Genomic DNA, 7,127 nt, shown 5'->3' with positions numbered 1-7,127 from the left:
TCTTCTCTCGTCAGGCATTCTACTGCAGATGGATTCTCAGACAACCCAGGCAAGGTGTTCAATTGCTGGATGCCCTCTGTCTCTACAGCAGCTATTCCAAATGCCCATCTGAGTCCTTTTGGGTCTTTGAAGTACCCACTTCGAAGGTAGTCTATGCCCAAAATACATGGGGCCTCTGGGCCAGTCACAATAGGATGCTTCTTCCACTCATTTCCCGTTAGGCTCACATCAGCTTCCACCAAAGTGAAATCCTGGGATCCCCCTGTCACACCAGCAATAGAAACAGACTCTGTCCCCACATGTCTTGATGGGATTAATGTGCACTGCGCACCAGTATCGACCAAAGCTTTATACTCTTGTGGTTCCGATGTGCCAGGCCAACGAATCCACACAGACCAGAAGACACGATTTTCCCTGGCCTCTACCTGGCTAGAGGCAGGGTCCCTCTAAGCCTGGTTATCATTCTTTCCCTGGGTGTATGTTCTGGATGTTCCTTCGAGGGGATCAGACGTCATCTTCATCATACCTGGCCGTTCGGCTACGGGCAACTGGAGCTGCTTTTCTCCTGATGGCTTCCTTCAGTTCACGCACCCGTCGTGCCAGAACAGCAGTAGGTTTCCTATCCCACCTTCTCATGTTTTCCCCACAATCACGCAGGTAAAACCACAGCTCAGCTCGTGGGTTGTATCTTCTCACACCATCTGGGAAACGTCTGCCTTGGATACCGGAACCTCGGATCTGAACTGCTGAAATTTGGAGAAGGTCTTCTTTAATCTCCTCTCTAAGCTTCTTATGGTTCTCCTCTATCTTATCCTCTAAGTTCTGCAGACGTGTTTCTACCGCTGCGATTCTGGCATGTGTCGGGCCTTGTACAGCATCTGCATATGCTCAGAGCTTCCTTGCCATGTCAAGCACACTCACCCCTCTCATCCCTCTTCATGATAGCTAAGGCAGAAGCATATTCTTGTGGCCCGAGTCGTACGAGTTTTTGCCACATCACAGACGTGCATGGTACTAAGTCTGGGTTCCTAGTTGTTACATCATCTGAGATGATAATCTCTGCCACAGCCATTTCTCTCAGGCGTTGGATCCCTTGCTCTATTGTCTTCCACTGAGTCTGCTGCATATAGAGATCGTCTGCACACAGGTATCTTTCTGCTACACTTCTTAGGACCCATTCCCAGAGGCTGTGAGAGTTAGCCCCCCTCATCATTCCTTGGTCTATGACAGGATCCTGTGACAGGGATCCCAAATGCCTGGCTTCAGTGCCATCCAAAACTGTAGCCTCGCCTGCAGCATCCCAGAGACGGACCAGCCAACTAATTATGGATTCATCAGACCTTTGAGTGTAATCCTTCCATAGGCCACGAAGGTCCTTCAGGGAAAAGGACTCAATATTGGCATCTGATCTTACACCTGCTGCTTTGACTCCTGACTTTACGTCAGGAGGCACTGAGGTTCCTTCTCCTTCATCATCATCATCATCATCATCATCATCATCATCATCATCATCATCATCATCCACTGGTCGATTGGTCTTGTCTGTGCATTTCCCACTTCTAGTGCTGGTAGCAACAGCCATGGGTTTAGCTGCTGGCTTCAAGCCTGGAGTGTTAGCTGCAGCCTGAGTCACCGGGACAGTTGCTGATTTATCTCCCTGCCCCCCTGCCTCTGTCTGCTGCCCTAGAGTATCTAGCAGTGTGCGATAAGCATATGCCAGGGCCCAGCTCACTGCAATGACCTTCCTCTCCTTAGGCTCATCCTGGTACTTCTCTTTCAGATATTTCCCCACCTCAGCTGGGTTCTGAATTTGTTCATGGGGAAAATCCCACACTATAGGGTCAGAGAATTCCTTCAGGATTTGGCCCATATCCTCCCGTTTCCCACACCACTTAGGATTTTCCACACCAGGGTTTACTCCTGAGTCAGGGGTCTCATCAGCCCGTCTAGAAATCTCAGCCCTCATTCTAGAGAAGCAGCAGGCTGTATAGAGGAAGGTGACCAGATTGAATACCAGGAAGATGGTTTCTTTAACATTGAAGGGAAATTGAACATCCTTCACTAGTGATGCAACTGATTCATAGGAGAAGGAGGAAAGCAGAGGCTGAAAAACCTCATTCCCTCCTGCTCCTCCTGCGACAAACTGGATGCATAACCATAGCCATGAACCATTCATACCTGGAGCAGACTCTAGCATGTTTATAAACTTCTTGCACATTATTGCCACCAAACTCAGCAGGATAGCTATTCTGGTCACAGCCCCTGTGATGTAAAAACTACGTATTAGGGGCAATACCAAAGCTATTTCTGGATAAGAAAATAAACCTAGGGACCAGAGAGGTAGTAAAATCTCAAAAAACCCTAGGGACCAGAAATGCATGCAAACCTTCACCCCAACAGACATTATGAATCCAAAAAGCATGGCTATTAGCTGATTTTAATGAACACAGAGTAATAGCAGCCAAAATGCAGTCAAAACAGGGTTTTTCCACTCTCTCTCTTGCCCCACCTTGGGCGCCAAAGATTTGTCCTGGTTTAGGGCAAATTTGTTAAAGAATCTGCAAAGGAGGGCCCCTCCAGAAAGCGAAACCCACACGGCCCCTCCTCCCAACCGGTTCAGGAAAAAATTCCTCGGAGAGAGGTGGAAAGAACCTGTTTATTTGACTGGCCCAGCACCCCCCCAGCACACAAAATGAACAATACCCGATGACACCGCTTTGAGAAAGATGACAAAATCAGAAAGTCTCTTTTGGGAGGGGTGGTTGCTCTGTTCTCAGTCCCTCCGGCGCTGGGCCAGCTGCTGCAGCCGAACCTTCGGTGTTCCCGGGTCCCAGTCCGGAGCAGGTTCGAGATGGTCACAGAAACAGGAGAGGAGAAACAGTTCAGGAAGCAATGTGGACTGTTTAGCTAGAACTAGCTAATAAGCAGAGGCAGAAAGCAGAGCAGAAGCAAGAGCAGAAAAAGAGAGCAAGCAAAAGCAGCCAGCTGAAGCTGGAAGTGAAAAAACAGCCTTATGTACCGCTTGTCCCTGTGTTCCTGATAAGAGAAACCCAAACAAAACTTCCACTTTTCAGAGCTGGTCTTAAAGGCACAGAACAGATGAATGGGGATATACAAGCATCATAACGTCACCCCAGGACAAACCTTAAACAGTGGGGTAATCCCTGCTCGGGGGTGAACACCACCTCCCTTACCCAAACTGGCTCAGGTGTAAAACCCCCACCCTGGGAAGGGCACACACACACGAGACAATGTCACACTTGGCCCTGCTCCAATGAAGGTCTCTGTCCCTGTCACTCCCTTCCTTTTCTCCCTTTCTCTTTCTTTCCATCTCTCTCTACACCTTATATTTACTATTCAATATAAAATCCACATTAAATTCAGTCTCAATATCACCTTAATTGGGGCAGAGGCATCTCTCTAACAATTTTCTTAACCAGATTGCGACATTATTTTAGCACAGTGAGTTCAGGGCACTGTTGTCTGATCCCAAGTGCCTTTGACAACAGCATGGTTACCTCCTCTGAGGAGGTTGTTGTTTTCTCTGGAGGAACTATTGGAAACTTGCACACAGCTTCCTCTGAACAACTTACAGGAGAACTGATGAGAAAAATGGCTGTTGTGGGTGGCCAGTGTAAAAAAACCATTTTATTGTCCTTGCTTTAAAAGTTTGTTAAAATCACTGGAGGAAAGGGAGCAAATGTTACCAGCAAGACTGAGAAGGTTCAGTCACTCAAGATAAAGAAGACAAGGCTGCTGAAAGTCCCACTAGAAGCCCAGCTCAAGTAGCAAAATTCCCGAATAACTTCTGAATTCCCAGGCTTAGGGGCTTTGCCAAATATGAGAATCATTTTTCTCTTCATCCCTGTAACCTTTGTGACAGGTAATAAGAGCTTCCACTTCCTTTTAAAAATATCTGTATTGAGCTGAATTTGCACTTTTCTTTTATTGGAACCTGCCCTCATCTGAGCTGGAGCTGTGCAGGAACCAATGAAACTTGGAATTGCTACAGAATTGCTTTTATTGTCAGTTTATTCATGTTTGGGAGTTGTTTGCATTTTCATCACATGTGACTTGTCAGAAAATCAAATATTCATCAAAGTATTTTATGCAGAGATAAGTTTGATTTCTTCAAACTTTATTTTCTCCAGTCCCCTGGGGATTCTCAAGGGGTCTTTGTGCTTCTCACCCTGGGGGATGCTTGGGAAGGGGGTTAGGGGGGTTGTCCCTGTCCCTGTCCCTGTCACTCCAGGCTATTCCCCAGGGGCTATCCCTGTCCCTCTCACCCCAGGCCATTCCCCAGTGGGTCTCCATAATTCTCACCCCAGGAAATGCCTGGGGGGGTTTCCCCTCTCTGTCCCTCTCAGCCCAGGCAATGCTCGGGGGTCTCTATCCCCTTGCCCTGAGGGATGCTCAGGGGGTCTCCATCCCTCTGGCTTCAGGCAATGCCTGTGCTGGGCTGGGGACCAGGGGCTTTGTGTCCCTCTCACTGCTGAGGGTGCTCGGGGCTGGGGGGGCTCTCCGACCTTCTCACACCTGGGGAGGCCAGGGGGGGTCTCTGTCCCTCTCAGCCCTGCTGTGACCCCACCTGTTGAAGTGAAGGGAGAAGACCTATCCTTGTTGATTCAGCATCTGACTCCAATTTATTCATCAATCAGGCACTTTTTATAACAGTGTTAATTCACTTCATGCATATTGCAAAATCTGAGCTCCCGATAGGCTATAGAGAAAACTTCAGCTCCTCCTTTTGTTTACAATACCTGAAGTTAGTTTACTGAAACCAAGATCAGTGTTCCCACCATGATATGAAAAGTTCTCAAAACCTTCATATCTGTTCCCAGACTGGCTGTCTGTTCCCAGTAGCAGCCAAGGACAGAACGGTCTGAGAATCTTGTTGTTTATATAAAAGGTGGCTAAGAACCTAATTATTTACAGAATCAAGCCTGGGAAAGGCTGCTTTACAGCAGGCTTCTAACTTTCCCTCAGCTGAGCACCTTCATGGCCTCTTTCTTTAAGCCATGTCTGAACCAGGCTCTCCACACTTCCCCCGTTTCTTTCTTTTTGAGAAAGGAGGCCAGTTGCCAAGTTTTCTCTATCACCTTACCAACCATATTTTGAATACAACCAAAAATACAAAGCAAAATAAGCAAAAGCATTCAAAAGCACACACAGTATCTCTATAAGGTCCCCCAGCCATGGTCCGAGCAATGGCTTTTACCCCAAAGGGTTAAAAGGCTGTCAGCTGTCCTCCCTCCATGTGCACCTGGGGAGGAGGTGAATGGCGAGTCTGAAAATGATTCTTTCTGTTCTTGAGATTTTCACATCCACCCTTTTCTTGGGTTTCTCAGAAAAGTTCAAAATCAGTTTTACAGACTGTAATCCTTTAGTCATTTGGCTCAAATGGCCTCTGCTGGGTTATTCTCAGTCCTTGGTAGATTTGGAGTAGTGGAAAATTAGCATGCATTTAAAACACTTAAAATATTTAAACTTAACAGACTTATTTTAAGATCAACAAAACTTACATGTAAAATCAATTAACTCTAATAAAACTTAAACAAGAATCAGAAAAGTTCTATGGGCTAACTGTATCACACTCTGTAACACAAAAATAGGCAATTCTAACAATTATTATACTATAAGCAATATTCTCAGCTAGCAAGGTTCCTCTCTTACAAGGGATCTAAGCTAGGGAAACAAACCAAAAAGGCTATGACTATTTATAGGATATGCTATACAACAGATACAAAAAAGACTTCTATGGGCTACAAGGCTCAAACAAAACCTGTGTGCTAATATAACCTACAAAAATAAGCTAAAGGAAGTTTGCTGTCTATTCTCAAACAGCAGATATATTTTAAACAAAAACAACTCTACTCACAAATGCTTCTAATTGTTTCTTTTAACTAGAATCTCTAATGTTCACAACAACACTTTGCACACAGGTCATAAAATAAACGCCTATCATTAAAGCATAAATCTATCTAACATCACTTAAACTAAATAGCATTCACACTTAAAACACCCAAACTCCAAATATTTTAACTTAACAGAACCTGACATCACCTAAACTCAATAATATTCAGACTTAAAATACTTAAAACCTTTTAACTTAACAAAACCTAACTGACTTTAAATTCTATATAACTTAATATAATTTTAATCTTAACAGAAAACTTTTGGTCAACAAAAGTTTGCTTGCCGGTAATCATGATAGAAAGCAAGTGATATCCCAAAACAAATATCAAATGCTGTATGTTTTTGTTAATCACATGCTTTTAAAAACCATGCCTTTATTAACTAAAATTTGAAATTATTAATTATTTCAAAATTTTTTATTTCATATTTTTATTATTATTTTATTTTATTATTATTATTCATTTTATTATTTATCATTATTTTATTTTATTATTTATTTAATATTTTATTATTATTTTTTATTATTCATTTTATTATTTATCATTATTTCATTTTATTATTTATTTAATATTTTATTATTTAATTTATATTATTATTATGCCTTCTAAAGTGGCTTTGGAGTAGGAAGCACCACTTTAAAAAACAAACATTTTCTTTGGATTCAGAGAAAGGAAACAATTCTTATTTAAAAATAATTATATAGTAATTATATAATTATAAAGGGCCTCTTTGAGGAAATACATCAACAGATGTTTTCCTTGTGTAAAATAGACATTTTTTAGCTCAAATCTTTGAGACACAATATACTACTTGGAGTTTGTGTTCATGCATTACCTTCTATATCAGTAATTCAATAAAACTTCTAATCTATACCAAAACTATTTTTCTTTATTCAAAATGTGTACCACTCCTAATTTAGCTTTTAGGGCTTGAGCTAAACCCATGTCATCAGAAAAGCTCTGGGTTTCTCATTTCTTAATTCTTCTTCTAAGTTCTTTTCCCATTGTGTGTGTCCTAGGGAACAGCAAAGCCACATTGCATACCACTGGAGTAAGACACTGTTTAAAATCTTTAAAAGCAGCATTTAGGATCAAACTAAAGCTTGATAGAGAAATCTGTCTGCACTTTGAAATGCAAAACCTCTTGAAACTATTATTATTGGAGAGTGGATACTTGAAGTGTTCTGAAACTCAAAAAAGGGTACCTAAAAG

The sequence above is a fragment of the Zonotrichia albicollis genome, chromosome 24 (genome assembly GCF_047830755.1).
Source record: "Zonotrichia albicollis isolate bZonAlb1 chromosome 24, bZonAlb1.hap1, whole genome shotgun sequence".
In the NCBI taxonomy this organism is placed as follows: domain Eukaryota; kingdom Metazoa; phylum Chordata; class Aves; order Passeriformes; family Passerellidae; genus Zonotrichia; species Zonotrichia albicollis.
This window is presented reverse-complemented; position numbering follows the sequence as displayed.